The sequence below is a fragment of the Dama dama genome, chromosome 30 (assembly GCF_033118175.1).
Source record: "Dama dama isolate Ldn47 chromosome 30, ASM3311817v1, whole genome shotgun sequence".
Lineage (NCBI taxonomy): Eukaryota > Metazoa > Chordata > Mammalia > Artiodactyla > Cervidae > Dama > Dama dama.
Genome location: NC_083710.1, coordinates 32,955,922 through 32,981,626, shown reverse-complemented (window position 1 = coordinate 32,981,626; position 25,705 = coordinate 32,955,922). Strand labels below are relative to the sequence as shown.

At 44.4% G+C, this 25,705-nt stretch overlaps 1 long non-coding RNA gene across 1 annotated transcript in view; it reads right to left on the bottom strand.

The window, feature by feature from the left end:
- The window catches only part of LOC133049636 (uncharacterized), a 97,399-nt gene extending 72,689 nt beyond the window's left edge, over positions 1-24,710 (bottom strand). The window contains exon 1 of the long non-coding RNA XR_009691427.1: positions 24,411-24,710. This is a non-coding gene — a long non-coding RNA (uncharacterized LOC133049636). The remainder of the gene's footprint in view (positions 1-24,410) is intronic.
- Positions 24,711-25,705: the final 995 nt, after the last annotated feature.

The window sequence follows — 25,705 nt, the reverse complement described above, 5'->3', positions numbered from 1 at the left end:
ACTTAGAGGCAAGTGGAGAATAAAGGTCATGACAAGTCAAGTAGTACCATGAGAAGTTAATGTTGAGACACAACAGAGTCATAATTAAGTACATGGCACCTGGGAAGTAAATGGTATGGATAAATAGTTGTCTGGATCCAGAGAAGAGAGGAAGACCCAGCTGCTATGGGAAGGTTTTAGTGTGCCTGTGGAGAAGCTTTCACAGGGAGTGTGATGACCTCTGGACAAGTCAAGGGCAAAGAGCCTTTCAGACCTGGAGCAAGACACTGGCAAAGTCAGGCAGCCAGGAAGCCAGAGGCAGCAGGCCCGAGCTAGGAGGGCCTTGAAGGCCGGGATATAGAGTCAAAGAGGCAGGACATGTCTTGGGTGCGGTGAGAAGCTGCGGGGGTGTGAGCCCTCACTCTCTAAGTTGATTTCTCCTTAGAGGACTGTTCTTTAAAACAATTCCAGGTGGTTAGCTTCAGGACTCTCACAGTATCCAGTAAATTAGAGCCACTGATGAGGACCAGACACGAGGCTTAAGGCCAGAGTCTGATAGTTGTTAGCAACTGCTGTCTTGTGAGTTGGAGCATGAGACACCAAAAGCCTATCCAAAGGAACGCCTAACTTAGAAAGGTTTGCCTTGTATGTTAAATGAGGGGTTTTGAAGTAGACTTAAGAGGAAAAAATGCAGTATGCAAAACTGGGAGTTTATGGATCCACGAGAAGCAACTGGGCAGGGCATATGCTGCAGTTGACTGGTTCAAACCAGCCCAGGCAGGTGGACATGTTTCAGAGGTTTGGTCCTTGTGAGCTCTTGTGGCTTGAGGACAGGCAGGCCTGGTATATCTGGCTTCAAGCGCATCACAAGGTCACACAAACATGTTAAGCCAAACTGGGAATGGTGACATCCCTCTTATTCTTGCATCCAAGTTGCACTGATGGACAAATGACCATAAAGATAAGAAAGTGTTATGTGCATACAGGTGTTAAAACACATACACCAGACAATGACTAATGTACACCCTTACCTTGGAGTGCCCAAATGAAGACAAGCCACTTGAGGTGCAAAGGAATGTCAAATGAAAATAGAATAAAATTCCCATTTCAGGTGTGGACAGATTAGTTTGTGAAGTTAATTGCAGAAAAAAATGTTTATTAGTCTTCATATGACTTCTTCAAAGCCCTGTGTCTTTGTCACCACATTTCTTTTTTTTTTTTTATAACTTACAAAAATTCACTCAAAATAATTCACAGACAGATTTTAAATGCAGAATTATTCAAAATTATAGAAGAAACCATAAAACAAAATTGACATGAACTTTGTAGTTTTAACACAACACAAGAAAAGCAATCCAGAAAGAAAAAACAAGGGATTCCGTGGACTTTATAAAATCAAAGATTTTTACTGTGTGAAAACTTCATTCAAAAAATCAAAAGACACAATACAACTGAGAAATATATTTGCAACCATGTATCTAATAAAGATTTTGTCTCAAAATATACAAAGAACTGTAACACAACCCTATTAAAATTAAGAAAGCTCTAAATGGACACCTGGTCAGAAAAGGTACACACTACACAAAATTATGAACTATGCCCAGTACTGGGAAGTAGAGAAAAATGGTCCAGTTCGACCCCTGAATCATGTATGAACTTGGACTAGTCCTGTCCTTCCTGGAAGCCTCAGAGAGGTGGAGAGGGAGGAAGCAGAAGAGGGCCAGTTAAGCTTTTACTTAACTAATGCTGACAATTCTCACCACTTTCATTCAACATGGTCTAGCAGCAAGAATACTGGAGTGGGTAGCCATTCCCTTCTCCAGGGGATCTTCCTGACCCAGGGATTGGACCCTGGTCTCCTGCATTGCAGGCAGATTCTTCACCATCTGAGCCACCAGGGAAGCCCTCCCTGATTTCGAAATATACTACAAATCTAGAATAATCAAGATGGTATTGTATAGGAACAAAAGATAAACACATAGACCCATGGGACAGAATTGAGAGCCCGGAAATAAACACATGCATATGTGGTCAATTCATCTATGACAAACAAGGTGAGACTGTTACTGAAATCATAACAGTCATGTGTCTGACACAGTGGTGTCACCACATTTCTATATTTGTGTTTTGCTAATTCTGTTCTGCTCAGTTCAGTTCAGTCACTCAGTCGTGTCCGACTCTTAGCGATCCCATGAATCACAGCACGCCAGGCCTCCCTGTCCATCACCAACTCCCGGAGTTTACCCAAACTCATGTTCATCGAGTCGGTGATGCCATCCAGCCATCTCATCCTCTGTCATCCCTTTCTCCTCCTGCCCCCAATCCCTCCCAGCATCAGGGTCTTTTCCAATGAGTCAGCTCTTCACATCAGGTGGCCAAAGTACTGGAGTTTCAGCTTCAGCATCAGTCCTTCCAATGAACACCCAGGACTGATCTCCTTCAGGATGGACTGGCTGGATCTCCTTCCATTTCAAGGGACTCTCAAGAGTCTTCTCCAACACCACAGTTCAAAAGCATCAATTCTTTGGCACTCAGCTTTCTTCCAACTCTCCAACTCTCACATCCATACATGACCACTGGAAAAACCATAGCCTTGACTAGATGGACCTTTGTTGGCAAAGTAATGTCTCTGCTTTTTAATTTGGTAATTACCTTCTTGTTATTCTGATTTTTAAAGAATGGTGAAAATTATGCATTCAGATCAAAAGCCTTATAATCCCACCTTCCTTCTACATACCATCAGAATACTTAGACTCTCTCTTTGTTCTTCTATTACTTTTCAGCAAACTCAATGTTATCTTTTAATTTATTTTCACATATTCAGCTAATAATCAGATTATATGGGAGGAAGAAACACATAGGTAAAATTGGGGGAAATAATTCATAGATATGGAAAAGAGGGGAAATACACTGATCACAACTGCTTGCTTAGTAGACTTACCCCGCACCACCGCAAACACAAAAGTACATCTCAGTTCTGCGCCCTCACAAAGGATTCTGAAACTTAAGTCAGAGATATTTTGAAAATTAATTGAGCTTTCCAGGTTCTTACAGGCAACTTTATAGCACACTCAATGGAAATGGAGACGCAGAGAGGATGGCCCTATCTCTTAATTATTCTCGCCCTTGCTCTAGGCACGCTGGAGGAATCACCAGCCTGTAGAAACCTATTTGTAACCATCTTTTTTTTTTCCATTTATTTTTATTAGTTGGAGGCTAATTACTTTACAATATTGTAGTGGTTTTTGCCATACATTGACATGAATCAGCCATGGATTTACATGTGTTCCCCATCCCGATCCCCCCTCCCGCCTCCCTCCCCATCCCATTCCTCTGGGTCTTCCCAGTGTACCAGCCCTGAGCACTTGTCTCATGCATCCAATCTGGGCTGGTGATCTGTTTCACCCTTGATAGTATACTTGTTTCAATGCTATTCTCTCAGATCATCCCACCCTCGCCTTCTCCCACAGAGTCCCAAAGTCTGTTCTGTACATCTGTGTCTCTTTTTCTGTTTTGCATAATGGGTTATCATTACCATCTTTTTAAATTCCATATATATGCGTTAGTATACTGTATTGGTCTTTATCTTTCTGGCTTACTTCACTCTGTATAATGGGCTCCAGTTTCATCCATCTCATTAGAACTGATTCAAATGAATTCTTTTTAATGGCTGAGTAATATTCCATCGTGTATATGTACCATAGCTTCCTTATCCATTCGTCTGCTGATGGGCATCTAGGTTGCTTCCATGTTCTGGCAATTATAAACAGTGCTGCGATGAACACTGGGGTGCATGTGTCTCTTTCAGATCTAGTTTCCTCGGTGTGTATGCCCAGGAGTGGTATTGCTGGGTCATACGGCAGTTCTATTTCCAGTTTTTTAAGGAATCTCCACACTCTTCTCCATAGCGGCTGTACTAGTTTGCATTCCCACCAACAGTGTAAGAGGATTCCCTTTTCTCCACACCCTCTCCAGCATTTATTGCTTGTAGACTTTTGGATAGCAGCCATCCTGACTAGCGTGTAATGGTACCTCGTTGTATTTGTAACCATCTTGCTAGGTTCTTATCATTCCCTGTGGAAGAAGCATTGAAGGAAGGAACAAATTCTTGTATCACCCAAAGTCCTGTCACTTGACAATGACCAAGGAATTAACAGCAAACTACCAGTGAATGAAGCCATCACTGTGCACCATACCCCAGATTACTCCTGGGTTATTTCTCTGAAGAGTCTGTGAACTGATGTTTAGATTTCTGTCAGCACCACAGAAAGCATCTATGATGCACTTCATGGAGTACCAGACTGGACCCGGGCGTTGCTCCTGAACCCTGCTTTCCAGTCACATGACAGCAGTGATTCACGCTGTGTGGAAAAGCACAGCACGCAGGCCTCAGCATCTGAGACAGGCAGCACCTGGGTGATGGGCATGGGTGTAACCAATTCTTAACAATCACTGTTTAGCACAAAAAGTGAGCAAAATATCTGATGTGGGGAGGATGAGAGGTCTGAAGTTTTGGAGAGAGATAGAAGTGAGCTCTGTAGGACAGGCTGGGATAACACAGTAATTAAAGGTATATCACTACCCCTCTTCTAGGAAATGAGCCAGGATTTGGAAGAAGGGGTGCAAGTTTTATGACGTGCTGGACCAGAGGGAAAAGAGCTTAATGAACTGTGGAGGGGGACAGGAAGAGTTCCAAATGTCAATGAACCGAATCTCTCAGGACCAAGGAGCTCCACCTAGCACATGCCTGTCTACTGGAAACATTATGGTTTAAACATTGCTCAATGCTTGACGCCTCAGAACACACTGTGCCTGTCATCTGAGAAGGTCAGTTTCATTTATCTCCTTCCCAGATCTCAGGAAGCCATGTGGCTGACCCCCCTCCACTGACCCCAACCCTTTCCAGGATCCCACACGGGACTATTCTCCAGCCACACTGGACCGTTCTACAAACCCAAACATACTTTCAGTGGCTTCACTGCACGCGCTCTTGAGGGGGTCCTCTCCTCTCTCGAACCACCCTTCTCTTTGGACCTTTTCAATGCTTATTAAATGTCAACTCTTTACAAAGGTTCTCCTGGCCCTTCTAAATGACTGTAATTGCTTTCCCTCTGAACACCTATACCATTTTCTACTTGTAATGAAATCCAACCCATTTCATTATATACTATGGTTTGTTGCCCTAAACTGTACCCATTTCCAATAGATGATTAAACATGAGTATATGGATTTTTACTTCAATTTTCTTTAGATCCTTGCATGTACCTAGGACGACTTGTACACAGGACGTTTGTAATACATTCAGTTCAGTTCAGTTCAGTCGCTCAGTCATGTCCAACTCTTTATGGCCCCATGGACTGCAGCACGCCAGGCTTCCCAGTCCTTCACCATCTTCTGGAGTTTGCTCAAACTCAAGTCCATTGAGTCAGTGATGCCATCCAACCATCTCATCCTCTGTCGTCCCTTTCTCCTCCCACCCTCAATCTTTCCCAGGATCAGGGTCCCTTCAAATGAGTCAGTTCTTCGCATCAGGTGACCAAAGTAATACATAGTTGGTGAATAACACTGCGTTGGAATTTGGTGAATGATAATGAATCAGTGCTATGAAAATGGCTCCCTTTCTGTGGAGAACTCCTTCACAGGAAGAGTAGGGCCAGGGTTCCACACAGCATGGGACTCTAGAGGCCAGATTATAAGTGGGGGTGGGATGGGTTTGGTGGTAGGGGGTGCCGAATATGGGGCTGAGGGGATTCACAAGGCAGTATTGCAGGGCGAAGCCAGAGTGGAGCATGAAAAAGGGGGTCCAAAAGGAGTGTCACGTGAAGAGGTAGCAGCCAACTGTTCACCACGAGTAAGCCGGCTGGGCAGAGGATGGGCTAGAGGTGTGTCTCGGGAGCCTTCTCACAGTCACCAGAGCCGAAAAGCTGGGATCTGGTTGAAGGGTTAAACAGAGTAAGCCCTTTAGGACACTCTCTTTCTTTGGTGTTTCATCATTTGGGATGTCAAAGCTGGGTGTGTGCTGCTGTCTTAGTTCAGGTATCTTCAACGTAGTTTGGAAGAAGTTCTTTGGTAGGCCATCTTAATGACCTAGTTAGAGTCAGTTTTCTTAATTTTCCTTTTAACAGTAAGCCTTCTAAGCATTCTTTTAATGCTCTGTGATCTATACCTGGCGAGCAGCTTTCTCTAAGACTCATCTGACTGAGTGGGCTGGATGTGCTGCGTTGGGGGGACCTTTCCTGTCAGAGACAGAAGGCCTGAACTCACCAGCCTCCCAGAAGCTGGTTGTCAGCTTGTGTCTTTGGACTTGGACTTTTTTTTGGAGGTTCTAGATCCAGTGATAATGAGGAGGTATGGTGAAAAGAGCTCTGACAGTAAATACCTAACACAAGTCCCACTTTTTTCACTGAAAAATTTTGTGGTTTAACATTAGTTTTGTGGACTTCAGATACCTTGCTTTTAAAATGAGATAATAATGCCAAGTAGTCCTGTTTATAAAATCCTGCAAGTCATGAACTTTTTCTTGAGGTTTTATTTCTTTAATCACTGAGTTCATTAATACTTCTCAAGCATCTGTTTGTGTGGGACCCTGGACTGAAGTGCCTACACGACACACCTTGGGCTGCTTCTTCCATCGGACCAGTCTGCCTCGAGGTACCAGTGCTTTCTACGGTCCTAGCAAGTCTCTGCGATCTAGAAAAATACTGATACTGAAACCATAGCTATGTGTCTCATTACTTTGTAAGCATTTTTGTAAAAAGAAAATGACAAAAAGCACTACATGATGACACTGCCCCAAGGATGAAGTGAGACGTGAGTTAGGAGGGATGTGTGAACTGTGAAGGGCTGGGGAAGAGTCAGTGGTAACCACGACCATTTATTCTGCAGACTCAGCAGTCCTTCCTCCAGTCCTGGCCTGAATGAAGCCGAGAGAGGGAATGGGCAGGGGTTCCCATCTGGCTGGTGACGCTCCAGGCGTGTCTGCCCTCTAGTGGCCATGATCCACAGCCTCTTTCTGGAAGGAGTGCCCTGAGAGGCCAGGGGAGGCATGTCAGTGTGGGTAAAGAAGTTCTCAGCATGGAGACAAGGCTTGTTCTCACCCTTCCCCCTGGAGGAGGCCAGTCCACTCCCCTTTACTTGTCTGCAGTCCCGGGTACAGTGCAGGGCACAGGCTTTGGGGGTAAACAAGCCCGACGCGATCATCTACCACAGATCTGAGCCAATTCACCTAAGCTCCTTTAGTCTCAGGCCCATCACATGCATGACAGGGAAGAACAAGCCTGCCTAATCTGAGCTGTTGTGAAGGTTAAATGAGCTGACTTATGTAAAATAGCCGACACAGTATCTGGCAGGTATTAAGCATTTTTTAAAAAGGCTTTTGTTGCCTTCAGATTTGGCTTTGGACATTGTCTATGATTTAATCATTTACTGGAGCTATTTATTGAGTGGGTATCAATAATCTCAAATATACAGATGACACAACCGTTATGGCACAAAGCAAAGAATAACTAAAGAGCCTCTTGATGAAAGTGAAAGAAAAGAGTAAAAAAGTTGGCTTAAAACTCAACAATCAGAAAACTAAGATCATGGCATTTGGTCCCATCACTTCATGGCAAATAGATGGGGAAACAGTGGAAACAATGGCAGACTTTATATTTTGGGGCTCCAAAACCACTGCAGATGGTGACTTGCAGCCACGAAATTAAAAGATGCTTACTCCTTGGAAGAAAAGTTATGACCAACCTAGACAGCATATTAGAAAGCAGAGACATTACTTTGCCAACAAGGGTCCGTTTAGTCAAAGCTATGGTTTTTCCAGTAGTCATATATGGATGTGAGAGTTGGACTATAAAGAAAGCTGAGCACCAAAGAATTGATGCTTTTGAACTGTGGTTGGAGAAGACTCTTGAGAGTCCCTTGAACTGCAAGGAGATCCAACCAGTCAGTCCTAAAGGAAATCAGTACTGAATATTCATTGGAAGGATTGATGTTGAAGCTGAAACCCTGATACTTTGACCACCTGGTGCGAAGAACCGACTCGTTAGAAAAGATCCTGATGCTGGGAAAGATTGAAGGCGGGAGGAGAAGGGGACAACAGAGGATGAGATGGTTGGATGGCATCACTGACTCAATGGACATGAGTTTGAGTAAACTATGGGAGTTGGTGATGGACAGGAAGGCCTGGCATGCTGCAGTCCATAGGGTTGCAAAGAGTCAGACACGACTGAGCTACTGAACTGAACTGTACGATAGCTGGATTCGACCCTTTGGACAGACAGTGGTGAGCAAGCTAGATGCAACCACTGCCCTCAGGGCACTTGCAGTCCAACAGGGTTACTGAGTAAGAAATGACAATAAAGGGTAATAAACGCCATGAGAAGGGGCATACAGAGTCCTTCCAGTGCTCTACCCTGGGTGGTCCTCTCCTCACTGTGTATGGGCTCCTGGGCGACCTCATTCATTCTCCTGGATCCAAGTAGTGACTCCCAAGTAGAGACCTCCAGCACAATCCTTTCTAGACAAACCCAAACCATGTCTACTGGATCTCTCCTCTTGAGAGAGGAGTCTGAACACCTTCAAACTCAACATGTTAAAAACAGGACCAAGTGGCACCCCCGCCCCGCCCTGGTCCTGAGCCAGCACCACCCGCAGTACCATGCAGTCACTGGCCCACCCAGACAGCTGAGCCCCCGGGAGACCTCAGCCCCCGGCCTGCCTCACGTCACCTCAACAGCCTGGCCCTGGTTCTACTCGGGCTTCCTCCTATGATCTCTTGAATCCCCCAGTAATCTCAGTTCCTGCTTTGAAATGGTCATTAAAGAGCAACTGCTAACTTTTATTGGACCTTTTTACTATGTACCAGATTTTGTACCATGTCCTTTAAATGTATTCCCTCACTTAATACTACTGAGCAAGCTCCAGTGATGTTTAGTGTTAGTCCTGTTTCTATAGATAAAGGAGATGAGGTACACAGAGGCTGAGCAGGCTGCAGAAGGTCAAGTGGACGGAAGTAAACAAGCCTTGTAGCATGAAGCAGTGTCATCAACCAGCCACTCAACACTCATCCAGGCAACTTTATCACCTCTTCTCTGGATTTCTACAACAGCCTCCACCCATGCCCTCTTCGAAGTTTCACTTCACCCCAGAGTAAAATGATGTTTCTACCTAAAGTTCTTCAGTTGCTTCTGTTACCCTAAAAGTCCAAAGTCTGTAACAAGTGTTTTGAGGTTATTCTTCATGAGGTTACCTCTGATGACTTTTTAGGGCCTTTGCATGCCTGCCTTCCCCCACCCCCCACACAGCCCTAAAGCACTTTCTAGAGTTCCCACACACAAGCTTTCTTTAACTCTGAGTCTTCTCACATTTCTTCTCTTTGGATAATCTTGCTCTATTTATGACTGACCTGACTCCTTCCATTCATCCCTTCCCCAACCCACGCCCCAGAAATACAATATTTTTTTAGTTAAGTTTCAGTTAGATGCCTCTTCTTCTAGGAACGCTCACCGATTAACCCCAAGTCTGAGTGAAATGGGGCAGTGGGCAGAGTAATGGCTCCCCAGTGATATCCACTTGTGAACCTGTCACCTTACACAACAGAAGGGGCTTTGCAGATGTGAATAAGTTATAGATACTGAAGTGGGGCGATCAGCTGGGGCCACCAAGATGGATCCAATGCAATCACAAAGGTTCTTATAAGAGGAAATCAGGAGAGTCAGGATTGGAGAAGGCAATGTGACAAGGGAACCTGAGGTCAGACTGAGAAAGCCATGAGCCAGGAACTCAGGGAACAGGCAAGAATGGAGATATTTCCCTAGAGGCTCTCTGAACACAGCTCTGTGGACACCAACAGCACGATTTTAGTCCAGTATGACCCATTTAAATTACGCTGCAAATTTAGATAATAAATTTGCCTTGCTTTAAATCACTAGGCTTGCGGGAATTTGTTGCAGCAGCAACAGAAAACTAATACAGGTTTTCCACGTGCTTCCAGGCCTTTCTTTTTTTAAGACTCTTTAAATTCTATTTTAACAGTCTGATCATGTGTTTCTCTCTCCTTAGCAAACTAAAAAGACCAGTAAGTCTGAATTAATATTATCCCACTTACATTCTAAAGGACCAGGATGGTTCTTGGATCATCAGTTCAGTCGCTCAGTCCTACTTGACTCTTTGCGACCCCAGGCACGTCAGGCCTCCCTGTCCATCACCAACTTCTGGAACATATTCAAACTCACATCCATCAAGTCAGTGATGCCATCCAACCATCTCATCCTGTCATCCCCTTCTCCTCCAGCCTTCAATCTTTCCCAGCATCAGGGTCTTTTCTAATGAGTCAGCTCTTTGCATCAGGTGGCCAAAGACTTGGAGCTTTAGCTTCAGCATCAGTTCTTCCAATGAATATTCAGGACTGATTAGCTTTAGGATGGACTGGTTTGGTTCCTTGCTATCCGAGGGACTCTCAAGAGTCTTCTCCAGCCACAGTTCAAAAGCATCAATTCTTTGGCACTCAGATTTTTTTATAGTTCAACTCTCACATCCATATATGACTACTGGAAAAACCGTCTAGTCAAAGCTAGACGGACCTTTGTTGGCAAAGTAATGTCTCTGCTTTTTAATATGCTGTTTAGGTTTGTCATAGTTTTATTCCAAGGAGCAAGTGTCTTTTAATTTCATGGCTGCAGTCATCATCTACAGTGATTTTGGAGCCCCAAAATAAAGTCTGTCACTGTTTCCATTGTTTCTACATCTATTTGCCATGAAGTGATGGGACCAGATGCCATGATCTTCATTTTTTGACTGTTGAGTTTTAAGCCAGCTTTTTCACTCTCCTTTCACTTTCATCAAGAGGCTTTTTAGTTCCTCTTTGCTTTCTGCCATAAAGGTGGTGTCATCTGCATATCTGAGGTTATTGATATTTCTCCCGGCAATCCTGATTCCAGCTTGTGCTTCATCCAGCCAGGCATTTCACATGATGTAATCTGCATATATGTTAAATAAGCAAGGTGATGACATACAGCTTTGACATACTCCGTTTCCAATTTGGAACCAGTCTGTTGTTTCATGTCCAGCTCTAACTGTTGCTTCTTGACCTGCATACAGGTTTCTCAAGAGGCAGGTCAGGTGGTCTGGTATTCCCATCTCTGTCAGAATTTTCCAGAGTTTATTGTGATCCACACAGTCAAAGGCTTTGGTGTGGTCCATAAAACAGAAGTAGATGTTTTTCTGGAACTCTCTTGCTTTTCCTATGATCCAACGAACGTTGGCAGTTTGATCTTTGGTTCCTCTATCTTTTTGAAATCCAGCTTGAACATCTGGAAGTTGACAGTTCACGTACTGTTGAAGCCTGGCTTGGAGAATTTTGAGCATTACTTTACTAGAGTGTGAGATGAATGTAATTGTGCAGTAGTTTGAACATTCTTTGGCATTGCCTTTCTTGGGGATTGGAATGAAAACTGACCTTTTCCAGTCCTGTGGCCACTGCTGAGTTTTCCACATTTGCTGGCATGTTGAGTGCAGCACTTTCACAGCATCATCTTTCAGGATTTGAAATAGCTCAACCGGAATTCCATCACCTCCAGTAACTTTGTTCGTAGTGATGCTTCCCAAGGCCCACTTGACTTCACATTCCAGGATGTCTGGCTCTAGTTGAGTGATCTAGATATCGTCATCATGGTTATGTGGGTCATGAAGATCTCTTTTCTATAGGTTTTCTGTGTATTCTTGCCACCTCTTCTTAGTATCTTCTGCTTCTGGTTAGGTCCATACCATTTCTGTCCTTTACTGTGCCCACCTTTGCATGAAATGTTCCCTTGGTACCTCTAATTTCCTTGAAGAGATCTCTAGTGTTTCCCATTCTACTGTTTTCCTCTATTTCTTCACATTAATCACTTAGGAAGGCTTTCTTATCTCTTCCTTGCTATTCTTTGGAACTCTACATTCAGATGGCTATATGTTTCCTTTTTTCCTTTGCCTTTTGCTTCTCTTCTCAGCTATTTGTAAGCCCTCCTCAGAAAACCAGTTTACCTGTTTGCATTTCTTCTTCTTGGGGATGGTTTTGATCACTGCCTCCTGTACAATGTTATGAACCTCATAGCTGGATATAAATTAATATTTGTTAAAGGAATGTTTGTCAAATGCATAGATATGCTATAATTGATGTTCTTTGCTTCTCAGAGAATAATCTGTAATTAGAAGGTAAGTCAACTGTATGTTTTCCTACTCACTGGAAAAGACCCTGATGCTGGGAATGATTGAGGGCAGGAGGAGAAGAGGATGACAGAGGATGAGAGGGTTAGATGGCATCACCAACTCGATGGACATGAGTTTGAACAAACTCCAGGAGATAGTGAAGGACAGGAAAGCCTGGCACACTGCAGTCATAGGGTCACAAAGAGTTGGCACATCTCAGGGTTGTCCTTCTTGTTCAGTCACTAAGACACGTCCAACTCTTTGTGAGTGAGTAACAAGAACACCACAGTATGTGGAAGGCGCTATGGTCACTGCTTTTCCTTCATCATATCATTCTTAGTTTGGGTTGGAGTCACTTGCATTTGCATACCTTGAAACCAACTCTCTCGTAAAGTAACTTATTGCTTTGGCACTCCTGCAAGCACCATACCTCTTTTTTTTTTTAATATGTTTAATTGGAAGATAATTGCTTTACGATATCATGTTGGTTTCTGCTATACATCAGTATGAACCAGCCATAGGTGTACACATGTCCCCTCCTTCTTAGACCTCCCTACCACCACTCACACCCCTCCCCCCCGCCCCGAGGCTGTCACACACCCCATCAGAGCTCCCTGGGTCACACAGCAAATGCCCACCGGCCAACTATTTTACATGTGGTGACGTGTATGTTCTCACGCTACTCTCCCCATCTGGCCTACCCTCTCCTTGTATACAAGTCTGCTCTCCAGGTCTGCGTCTCCACTGCAGCCATGCAGAGAGGTTTATCAGCCCCATCTTTCTAGATTCCATATCTATGTATTAATACACGATACTTGTTTTTCTCTGACTTACTTCACTCTGTATAGTAGGCTCTAGGTTCATCTACTTCACTAGCACTAACTCAGATGTGCTCCTTGTTATGGCTGAGTAATATTCCATTGTGTCTATGTACCACAGCTTCTTTATCCATTCCTCTGTTGCTTCCATGTCCTGGCTATTGTAAATAGTGCTGCAATGAACATTGGGGTAACATGTTTTTTCCAATTATGATTTTCTCAGGGAGGCTTCTTTTTAAAGAAGCTTAAAATAAAGAGCATTCTCATCCACCAGCCTCTCCTCTTTGAACCCTAAGGTTAATGACCTCAAACTACCTATGGCTGACAGGTGAGTAAGAGTCATTTTGGGGAGCTGGTAAAACGAGACCTTCCCTGATCTTAGCCTTGATCTGTAGTTTCAGGATGTCCAAGAGAGGGGTCTGGTTCTCCAGGCGACTGCGATGCAGATCCAGGCTGGGAACTTCTGAGACAACCCTGCAGCAAGACCAAGTGCAACTGTCACTTCTGCCGCTAGATGTCAGGCTTTTACTCTGCACTCTCCGGTTAGAGCAGAGAAACCGCCTAGCCTTGCTCCTCCCTCTTCAGCTCCCACCTCAAGGGAAATTCAATATGTTTTGGGCCAAGTGCTAGGACAGGTGTTCTCATATGCTTCATCCTACTGAACCTCTCAATCACACAGCAAGTCAGGCATTATCCCCAAGCTACAGACAGAGAAACTGAGGCCCAGTGGGCTAACCAGTAACTGGCTGAACTGGGGGTTAATTGCAAAACTCACGTCCTTTCCATTTAACCATGCTGCTTTAACCCGTCTGGCCTGGACAGCTGACTGTCTTGCATGCAGGAGGAGTTCAGGAAACATTTATTTAACAAACAGACAAAAAACTTAAGCCAAAGAGCAGATCCAGGTGAAATCTCCAGGTTCCTCTTAAAGAATTTTAATAATTTATTAAATAATTTATAAACAATTTATTTTTATTTCTATTTTTGTAGAAGGGCAAGGAAAAATTTAAAAATGAGTTACACATGGTACCTTTTACATGTTCTGGTAGTCTTTAGAGATAAACAAGGCAAAGTCCAATGTTGGACATGCCAAAAAAAAAAAGATAATCCTATTCAGGATGACCAGTGTGGCCACCTGCAAAAGTGGATTACTGTGAGGCTTGGAAAAATGGGTCCCTCTAGAGCTGTGGCTCCACATTTCTGTCCCTCAGAGGCTTCTGTTCCAGGAGGTGTGTCAGGAGCATCCTCAGTGCTTGGCGAATGTGTGTGTGAGTGCCTGTGTGTGTGTGGAATCTGGGACAGATCAGAGGGACAGGACATTGAGGCCTTTCAGCCCCCATTTCAAGGAGAATACCCACATTTTAATGACTTTATGAGTCTGTACTTCACATAAGAGTCAGCATTTAAACACAGTTCCTACCATCAGCAAGTGGAAACTGTTGACTGATAAGCAACTGTAATATTCTGAGCAGAATTCTAATCTGCACTAGCAATATGTTAAACAAAATACTTTGTACTTATTCTTAAGATTTTTCAGTTAAGGAAAAAATGTTTAAGGTTCTCAGGAAAAAAAAATAAGGCACCAAAACAATTTGCCTTGGAAATCCAGAAACTGTTTAAGAAAGGTCCAGACAGAATTAGTCCCTTACCTACTCCATTGTTTTGTTTGCTTGCTTGTTTCTGTTAAAAGCAAATAGAATGTATTAACAAATGATGGATGGGACTAAAAATGAAACACCCTCCTTTTTAGCAACTCTGTCCTGAGCCAGGGACATGACTGTGTGACAGAGGAGACTGTGTCACATGAGGGTCTGTGAAATGCATGGACTAAGGGGAGTGACATGGTGGACTTGTAAGATGGTTGCTTAGTATTCCCTAAACCTCCTTCCTCCTCCTGTGCCCAGATTTTAAAGACTGTTAGACTCCCTTACATAAATCACAGACAGATCTTTTCTGACCCACCTCCTACAGTAATGAAAATCAAAACATACAGAAACAAATGGGACATAATTAAACTCAAAAACTTTTGCACAGCCAAAAAACCATAAACAAGATGAAAAGACAACCCCCAGAATGGGAGCAAATATATGCAAACAAAGCAACTGACAAGGGATTAACCTCCAAAATATGCAAACAACTCATGCAACTCAATACTGAAAAAAAAAAACCCAATCAAAAATTGGGCAGAAGATCTAAATAGACATCTCTCCAAAAAGACATATAGATGGCCAACAAACACATGAAAAGATGCTCAACATCACTAATTACTAGACTATCACCTCACATGAGAATGACCATCATCAAAACGTTTATAAAAATGTTACTTGCTGGAGATGGTGTGGAGAAAAGGGAACCCTTTTACACTGTTGGTGGGAATGTAAATTGGTACAGTCACTATGGAAAACAGTATAGAGGTTCCTTAAAAAGCTAAAAATAGAACTACCTAGCAATCCCACTCCTGGGCATATATCCAGAGAAAACCTAATTCCAAAAGATACATGCACCCCAATGTTCATTGTAGCACTACTTTCAATAGCCGGGCATGGAAGCAACCTAAATGTCCATAAACAGAAATGGTAAAGAAGATGTGGTACATATATACAATGGAATATTACTCAGCCATAAAAAGGAACAAAACTGAGTCATTTGCAGAAATGTGGATAGATCTAGAGATTGTCATACAAAGTGAGTCAGAATAACAAAAGTAAATATAAAAGTATAAAAAAAGTAAAAATTCTAAGTAAATACTGTATAATATCACTTATATATGGAATCTAGATAAATGGTAAAAATGATCTTATCTGCAAAGCAGAAACAGGGACACAGACATAGAGATCAAATGCATGGACATCAAGGGGGAAGGGGAGAGGGGATGAACTGGGACATTGAGACTGACCTACATACACTGTATGTAGGTCTAAAACTATGTATAAAACTGGTGACTAATGAGAACCTACTGTATAGGTTAGGGAACTCTCCTCAGCGCTCTGGGGTGACCTAAATGGGAAGGAAATCCAAAAAGAAGGGGAGACATGTAAACATACACCTGATTCACTTTGCTGTACAATAGAAACTAACAATACTGTAAAGCAAATATAGTCCAATAAAAAAAAAGTAAAGACTGCTAGGCAGGAGCTATCGCAAGGACTGGGACCAGCACATGGAGCTTGTATGATTCGGACCAAGTTCCCCTCTCCGAGCTGCTTAGGATCAAAAAGGGAGGAAAAGTTAGAAAAAAATCAGTGTTGAGTACAGTTTGGAAACAGTTGGCTGGAATAAATTAGAACCACATTTCCATCATCAAGGTCCAACAAGCAAAGGAAACCACCTTTCTCCTCTTTGGAAACGAGATGCTGCCTGGAGTTTTGGGAACACTGAGACACAGCTTCCAGGCACAGCTGTGACATAGGTCCCACCAGGTCTCTGATGGCCCTTCTGCACTTATCTCCCCTTGCCCTGTACCCCTTCTCATCCCTTCACAGGGCACCAAGTCTTTTAGGAAGGTGGAAGGAGACAGCATCACTTCCTGGAGATTTTGCAGACACCAAACTTCCCCTGGTAAGTTTGCAATGACCATCTCGGTCCTCAGGACAAATGCGCAAAACTGAGGCTCTTATGTTTCAGGGAACGAAGGCCATTGACAACACCAGTTTACAAAACTAAACAGTTCTGTTTAGAACAGCTATTCTTGTTGTCTGACTCCCTTACATTCTCTAGTGTTCATACATTTCAAATTTATGCACTTGGCTTATTCTTGCATATTTGACAATTCTTTAAAAAATGCTTCCCTGGTGGCTCAGCTGGTAAAGAATCTGCCTGCCAGTTCATGAGATGCAAGAGACGTGGGTTCAATCCCTGGGTTGGGAAGATCCCCTGGAGAAGGAAATGGCAACCCACTCCAGTATTCTTGCCTAAAAAATTCCATGGACAGAGAGGAGCCTGGCGGGCTACAGTCCCTTCAGTCACAAAGAGTTGGATATGACTGAGCACACAAGCTTAAAAAATGTTGGGGCTTCCTTGATGGCTCAGTGGTAAAGAAACTGCCTGCCAAAGCAGGAAACACCAGTTCAGCCCCGATCCCCAAAGATCCCACACGCCTCGGGGCAACTGAGCCCAAGAGCCACAACTATCTAGAGCCTGGGAGCCACAACTACTGAAAGCCCGCGTGCCTAAAGCCCATGCTCCACCACAAGAGAAGCCACCTTAGGAGATGCAAGAGATGTGGGTTTGATCCCTGGGTTGGGAAGATCCCCTGGAGAAGGAAATGGGAACCCGCTCCAGTATTCTTGCCTGGAAAATTCCATGGACAGAGGAGCCTGGTGGGCTACAGTCCATGGGGTCGCAAAGAGACACAAATGAGCAACTGAGCACACTTATCGAGACAGTGAGGAGCTGGGAAGGGGTAGCTGGCAGGTCGGAGGGAGGCAGGGCCTCCCCCAGGATGCAGGAGGAGCTTAATATCCGAACACTCCGGGAGCCTGGATAACTGGGTCTCCTTTCCCTCTATTTCCATCCAGCAGCCAGTCCAGGTCCGTGAGTCAGTAGATGAGTTAGCACCCAGAGTGCCAAAAGCTGCTCAGAGTCACTGAAAACACTCGGTTTGTTACACATGGAGAGCAACGAAAGCTGCTATCTTGCGTAGAAACGCAAGACTCTGTTAAATATTTTTTCCTCCCACTCCTTCCCTTTTCTAACGATTTTGGAAAAAGAAAATCTTAAGTACACACAGTTAAGATGAAGAGGAGAGGCAAAGATTTAAGTTATTTGAAAGGGAAGTGGGTTAAAAGAAAAGACAGATTTCCAGTTTAAAAGCACTGAGTGAGTGCAAGGAAAATGAGACATACAAAAGTCTTACTCTTCAGACTCAGAAAGCGATAGTTCATTGGCTTTATGGATTTTCAACTCAACCAAATTGCCTTTTAAAAAACAGCTAACGCTATGATTTTTCCAGTGGTCATTTACAGCTGTGAGAGTTGGACCATAAAGAAGGCTGAGAGCTGAAGAATTGATGCTTTTGAACTGTGGTGCTGGAGAAGACTCTTGAGAGTCCCTTGGACCACAAGGAGACCAAACCAGTCAATCCGAAAGGAAATCAACCCTGAATATTCATTGGAAGGACTGATGCTGAAGCTCTAATACTTGGGCCACCTGATGTGAAGAGCCGACTTACTGGAAAAGACCCTGACACTGGGAAAGATTGAGGGCAGGAGAAGGGAGCGACTGAGGATGAGATGGTTGGATGGCGTCACCAACTCAATGGACATGAGTTTGAGCAAACTCTGGAAGATAGTGAAGGACAGGGAAGCCTGGTGTGCTGCAATTCATGGGGTCGCGAAGAGTAGGACACAACTTAGTAACTGAACAACAGCATTGTCTTTCTCATGACAAGCATTTTTTCCCACCTCAGTTTTTTCATAAGCCTCAAGTTTCTTTACCTTTAGGTCGGCTTCTGTAATACGGAGTTTGGCATGAATGCGAGTCATCCTTCAACTTTTTGCTACGTCCAAACCTGCTATCCAGAATTACTTCCATAAGCACACTTTAGTCTGGACTGCTGATTTTTCTTTTTAACATTCTCATGAAGCTAAAGCAATTCACTGACCCTTCAAAACTTGCTTGATAGTAGTGGAAATATTGAGGGTCACCAAGTCACCCAAGGGGCAAAGGGCCCAGAATGTGCTAGAGATAACTCTTGCATGGTCACAATTTTGTCTACAGCTTCCCCCAATCGATATTACATGTCAGTTACAGGAAAGTTGTTCCCTAAGGAGGTGTAGCTCTGCTGTGAGGTGTGAGGTGGCTACATGCACATTTCAGAAGGTCCTTTGCACTAGGGTTTACACACACCACCCTGGCATTTTCCCAGCAATGCTGTATTCTAGCTGGGAGGTGGTGAGTTTCTGGGGCCACTGGGGATACAAGAGGAGACTTGCGGAAGTGGAGGCAGGGCCCTGGAGGGCTGGCTGATGGCTGCCCAGGCCATGGCTTGTAGCACAGGAGGAGGAACAGCCTGTCTTTGCCGTGGTCTGGGTTTGGAGAAACCTCCACAGTAGACAGTTGTATACACTTTCAGGAAAAGAAATTCAACAGTGTGTTGTTTACATGTTTACAGTGTGGTTGGAAGTATTCTTAATCATAGCCCTGGGGAGACTGCAGATGATGTGTAAATTCTGGGCCCTGCCAAGCTGAGTGTTTGGGAATGGAAAAAGATGAGTCCTGAAAGGGTGTATTTCCACATTCCACATTCCATATCTGGAAGTTATCCATGTTGTGGTTCAACAAACCGTATCTGAGTCTTATGAATGCTTCATGCTTATTTGGGGGGACATTCCCCTTGAGGAAATACATTTGAAACATCCATGCATCCTCATATTCTTCTGGAAAACAGACAAGTGGGACCCATCCAGCTCCTCTCTTATCACCCACTTCACTCCTCTCTTCCCAAACAAGCAAACCAAGCTTCAACATTCATCACCATCAATAGACGAGGAGGCGGGGGTGGGGGGGGGGTCTGTATGCAGTGGGACAAGCACGGGACTGGGGCTCAGGAGGTAAAATGACAGGACCATCTGCACTGCCTCCAGTCAGCAGTATGATGTTGGAAGAAGTTAGTTCACATCTTGGGGTTCTAATTCCCTCAACCGCAAAACACGAAGAATAAGCCAGGTGATTTGTGGCATCTCTTCTAGCTCAGAACCCAGGATGAGAGTTCAGAAGGCAGCAGAAAGCCACAGCGAGAGGGTAGCACAGCGAAGGCTTCCCCTGTCTTCTCAGGGAGACCACCTGCACGTTGTGATTTTCAACAAAGGACTTTCAACCGGTAGATGTTTGCCAGCACTGTGACTACAGCTTCCAAAAGGAAAGGGGGAGAGAAAGGGAGGACTGAGACTAAAACAGGGAGAAGAGTTTATGATTTACCAAGAGAAACAGGTAAGGGACATGTGTGAAAAACTATGTGTGTGCGTCAAAAGAATCCACTCATGGTGTGTGGATGAGGAGCTGAGGAGGAGAAAGATGATAAATGATTTTTAAACAGGAGTTTGATCCAAATCAGTCGACACAGCATTGTGTTTAAAGCAGTCCACAGTACAGAGTGCTGGGACAATAAGAACTTCTGGAGGGCCAAGTTTACTCAGATAGCTTTAAGCCTTTTAAATTTTATAAATTCATTTTTAATGGGAAACTTTTTAAAGTGTACATGCCCTTCTTTTACGAGACAGAGTACACTAACTCTAATACACAATAGAGAGAATCCTTGGGTGCATAAGTATCTGTCATAACTCACTCTGTGTTTAGTTCGTTCATTGTAACTGCAGACTCAGATGGTAGATTGTGGGCTGATGGTCCTGAAATGTGTTTTTTGTTATTACTACTTTGGAAAATCCCTGGTATCAATGTGCATAATACTTATTTGCCTCCTTTTCATAAAGATGGCTGAGGCCATGACAGCTAAATGAATTCCTGAGTAGTTTAATGTAGCTGCCTCGAAGAACATTAATGATCTAATTAAGGCAATCTTTCTAATTGTCGCTGTGTGTGTGTGCTAGGTTGCCTCAGTTGTGTCCGACTCTATGTGACCCCATGGACTGTAAGCCCACCAGGCTCCTCTGTCCATGGGATTCTCTAGGCAAGCATACTGGAGTGGTTTGCCATGCCCTCCTCCAGGGGATCTTTCGGGCCCAGAGATTGAATCCGCATCTCTTGTATCTCCTGCATTGGCAGCTGGGTTCTTCACCACTAGCGCCACCTGGAAAGCGCCCTAATTGTCACTATTGGTCCCTTTTACTTTTAAACTCTGTTCAGTTCACAGTTACGCTTTGATCACAGGCTCCTCATCAGCCCAGGCCATCCTCTCTCAAGGTCACTGGAAGTGCTTCTCTACATTTACTTCCAACAGGGCTTTTCACTTTGGGCTACGAAACTGCATTAACAACACAGCCGATCAGGGTCCTCTTTTCCTTCTGGCCAGTAAACCGACCTAGTGTACAGTGTTCATATAATCTTTAGGTACTGGACTCAAAAATCGGGGTTATTGACAGGTGGGTGTTCAAGACCTGGTGTCTTTTTGCTACTGAGAAAATTAAAATCATTTACATACATGCTCAGTCACTCAGTTGTGTCCGACTCTCTGCGACCCCATGGACTGCAGCCCACCAGTCTCCTCTGTCCATGGGATTTCTCAGGCAAAATTACTGGAGTCGGTTGCCATATCCTCCTCCAGGGGATCTTCCTGACACAAGGACCAAATCCAAGTGTTCTGGGTCTCCTGCATTGGCAGGCGGATTCTTTACCACTAAGCAACCACACAACGCATCAGTATATCAGTTATTATTACATGATCTAAATTGTGTTGGATTTGTCTCTATGGTACATCCCCTGACACCTCCAAGTATAACAAGCTTTCCCTACATGAGCTCCGATTCCAACGGTCAGGCCAGGCCCCTGAGGTCGGAGGACGGTGGACAACAGTGGGATCAGTACTCTTCACAGTGCAACTTGGCATCCAAGGTAGGTGCTTATTTATTTCTCAAACAAAAAAACAACAATAAGGAGTTACTTCACTAAACTCTGGGTTACTTCACTAAACTTTAGATACAAATTTGTCTCAAAACAACCTATGACTTAAAACCAAAAGATTCACCTTAATAACAAGTTCAGGGTAGAATCTGTTAGAACATCTAATGTTTTTCTGGCTTCCCTGGTGGCTCAGACAGAAAAGCGTCTGCCTGCAATGTGGTAGACCTGGGCTCGATCCCTGGGTCGGGAAGATCCCCTGGAGAAGGAAATGGCAACCCACTCCAGTACTCTTGCCTGGAAAATTCCATGGACTGAGGAGCCTGGTAGGCTACAGTCCATGGGGTTGCAAAGAGTTGGACACGACTGAGCAACTCCACTTCAATGTTCTTCTAGTTTCCTATTTACCCAGGAAGTATTTAGTTTGTTGCATATAGGACATAATATTGGAATTCTTTCCTCTGTATTGTGTAGTTTAAAGCTTTCTATCGGTTACTGTTTTGTTTATGCACACTTTGGCTCTCTCCTTGTGAATTAATTTCAAATGTATTGCATTTTGCTATTAGCTTTTTTTTCACTTTCAACTGATGTATTTATTTTGTCTGGAAAAAGTGAAAGTCGCCCAGTCGTGTCCGACTCTTTGTGACCCTGCGGACTATACAGTCCATGGAATTCTCCAGGCCAGAGTACTAGAGTGGGCAGCCTTTTCCTTCTCCAGGGGATCTTCCCAACTCATATCTCCTGCATTGCAGGCAGATTCTTTACAAGTTGAGCCACAAGGGAAGCCCAAGAATACTGGAGTGGGTAGCCTTATCTCTTCTCCAGCGAATCTTCCTGACCCAGGAATTGAACCTGGGTCTCCTGCATTGCAGGCGGATTCTTTACCAACTGAGCTATCAGGAAAGCCCTATTTTTTATTTTGCCTGGACTGCTACATAAAAATCCATTAACATACAGTCTACATTATGATTAGTTTTTCAGGTGCCAGCACTCTCTGAAAAGCAACACTGCTATTTGCATTTATAGTATCACATAAAAGGAATATAGTTCTATATTCATCAGTACATTTGTTGCATTTTTCTATTTGCTGTGTCCATATATTTATTTTTAACCATATAGTTTTACACCTTTTGCCCAGAATTGTTGGGATATTGCTACATCTACAGATTATGATTTTTGTGTTGGTTCTAATAAATGGAATGACCTTTTTATGAGTAAAATAATGTTTCTCCTATAAAACCACAATAAAATCACTTTCAAAAGTTAAGCGTGATTTAAAAAATACTGAATTTTCCCCTCAAATCTGGGAGTGTTTTGTAGTCAAGCATGTCTCTAAGCATCTCTTCAGTACGTGCAGAAACAAATGCTACCACTTTTACTTTCATTTGTTGAATGTTTAATCACTTCTGGGTGATTGCCTGTGAGAGACACCCCCACTTCAAAAGCCCTACAGTCCAAACCTCTTCCTGGCACATCTTAAGAACCAACACTCACAGTAATTCACACAACACATGCATGTGTGGAGTGTTCCAGAAGCACAGGCTGCTTTGCATGTTTTATCATCAGGGTTTCCACCCCGGTGTTTTTCTAACCAGACATCTGATGGCAGGAATCAGACAGCTGTAACTTTAACATTTTAAGTAAACCCACTTGTGAAACACTGTCCCACAAAGTGGAAGAGGATCATTTATCCTAGAAATTTTTGCCACACTTTGACTGGAGTTCTTAAGCAGCTGCAATGTGTGATGGTGACTTTTACTTAGTGATTAAAAAAAAAATTCCCAGTTTAAATTTGCTTGCATTTAGCACATTTTTGTGTTTCTTTAAAATCATTTTTACTTCTGCTTCAAATTCAGGCACACTCAGAAAGGGGAAAAAGTGATTTGCTTTTATGATGGTGTAATACGGTGCAGAAATGTCACATGCATTTATAATTTGAGATTTATACCACTACCGAATTCCAGAAGAGATCTAAGGTGCTATGTGGAGACATGGGTTTTGTTCTTATCTGGGCGCCTTGAAAATGTAATTTATGCTGGTGTTTTGTCCCATATGTTTACCACTCCTTGGCATTTGGTGATTAATGTCTGTAAGTGGAACAAAACTTATACTGAAGGCATAAAACATCCTCTCATCTGTGAGGTCTTGGCAAGCACTGAGACAACTGCAAGAGGAAATAATTTGAAATTGTACACTAGGCGCAGAAGAGCTTAATGGCCATTTTAATTTTAAAGAGGAACTCAAACCAAAAGATAACTCTGTGTGTGTGTGTGTGTGTGTGTGTGTGTGTGTGTTCAGTCCAGTCCAACTCATTGCAACCCCATGGACTGTAGCCAGCCCGACTCCTCTGTCCATGGGATTCTCCAGGCAAGAATACTGGAGTGGGTTGCCATTTCCTTCTCCAGGGGATCTTCCCGACCCAGGGATTGAACCTGAGTCTCCTGCATTGGCAGGTGGACTCTTTACCACTGCTCCACCTGGGAAGCCCTTTACAAGCTAAAATATAAAGTCACGTTTTAAAGGGTATTTCCACCAAGAACTGTCCAGGCCTTCCCCTCTGCACTCTCTGTGCAAGTCACACTTGATCCCCGGCGTCCCTCTGGGAAAAGGAAACACAACACAAGCCAAGAAGGAAGGGCCATGCCAGCACACCATTCCCGGTCCATTTAGGAATGAGGTGACAACTTTACACATTTTCATTTGCATGGTGTCATATCTAAAGACCAGGGGAAAAGATCAATCAGACAAGTTTGACAGCGTGTAAACAATGCACCTTTTACATTAATCTCTCTTCCTAATCTGGTGTTACATGTAGGGTAGTAAAATAAGGGGGAGGGGGAGGAAGAGGAAGGTAAGGCTGAAGAAGGAAAGACTGCAACAGACCTCCGTGCTGGGGCTGGGAGGCAAGGGACTCACCACACATCTCATGGGTTGGCTGATGGTGGACAGCTGGTTTTCAACAGGATAACTGTGCTTCGGCTCAGTCATTTCCTTTGGCAGAAAGACGAGCAGCGTCCTCACCACTCCTCCACTCCGTTTCTGTGCCACCCTCCCTGGCACCTCCGTGTGTCCCTGCTTCCTCTGGCTACTCCTCTGGGACACAGCCCGGCTCCTACCAAGTCAGGGGAGGAGGCACAGACACAGAAGCAGAAGCAGCTGTGTGGAGGGAGGGAGGAAGTGTTGGGTCAACGCTAGAGGCTCCTCTCTGCAAGTCTGGCCAGCCTGCAGCACTGGGTGGGGACCGTGGGCCTGGCCATGGAGCATCGGGAGGCGTGCCTACCGGGGAAATCAGCGTCACCTGTGCTTATTACAGACTCAACTTCCTGGGCTCTCCCATGGGCCACGGAAACAGCAACCTCTGTGGGCGAGGCCCAGGAATCTGAATTCCTCATCACCTCCTGAAATGATCTGGATGACCCAGATCTGACACCCACCGGGCGCTCATCTGGACTGTCTCTTGCTGACCATTTGGCACTGACACTACGGTTCCAAGGTCACTTGAATTTGTGCTGCTTTATCCCCTCTGAAGAGAAGAAACCCCGAGTCACAGATGTCTGACGAAACTCTCTGAGAGACCGCCCTCCTCAGCGCTGACATCCGCAGCATCCTGTCTTGGCAGGCACGGCATGCAGGTGCAGCCGGGTCATGGCCTGATGGCCGCCGGGCTGGGAGCAGAGCTGGCCCCACCGCAGCCCAGCAGCTGCACCCTGCTCGCTGTCACGAGGAGGCTCCTGGGATGGGCAGTGAGGCAACCGGCCACGGGACTCACAGGCAGGCCATGGCCAGCAGATGGGTACTAGACAGAGGCAGGGAGAATCAGGTCAGGCTGGCAGGAGAACATGGGGGAGGACATCGGGACTGTCAGGAAGCAGAGGCAGGAGCACGCTGGGTCAGAGTAAGCCAGGAGTCCAGCAGGTCAGAGACAGAGTCTGCCTTCCTGAGGGAGAGCAGAGCTCTGCAGAGCGACCTGCACTGCTGGACCTCTGGGGCATTCCGGGGGAGGCAGGAAGTCTGCCACCCTGAGAAACTACTGACGTGAGGGCCTGGAAATACAGCCAACCCTCTGAGACAAGCCAAATCCTTCTCGGAGAGTCCTTTCTTCAGGGCTCAGAGTGTAACAAAATGTTAACAGTCTCTCTGGACCTCAGTTTTCTCATCTGTAAGATGTGGGTGCTGAGCTGAAAAACCTCTACATTATCTTCTAGCTCTGT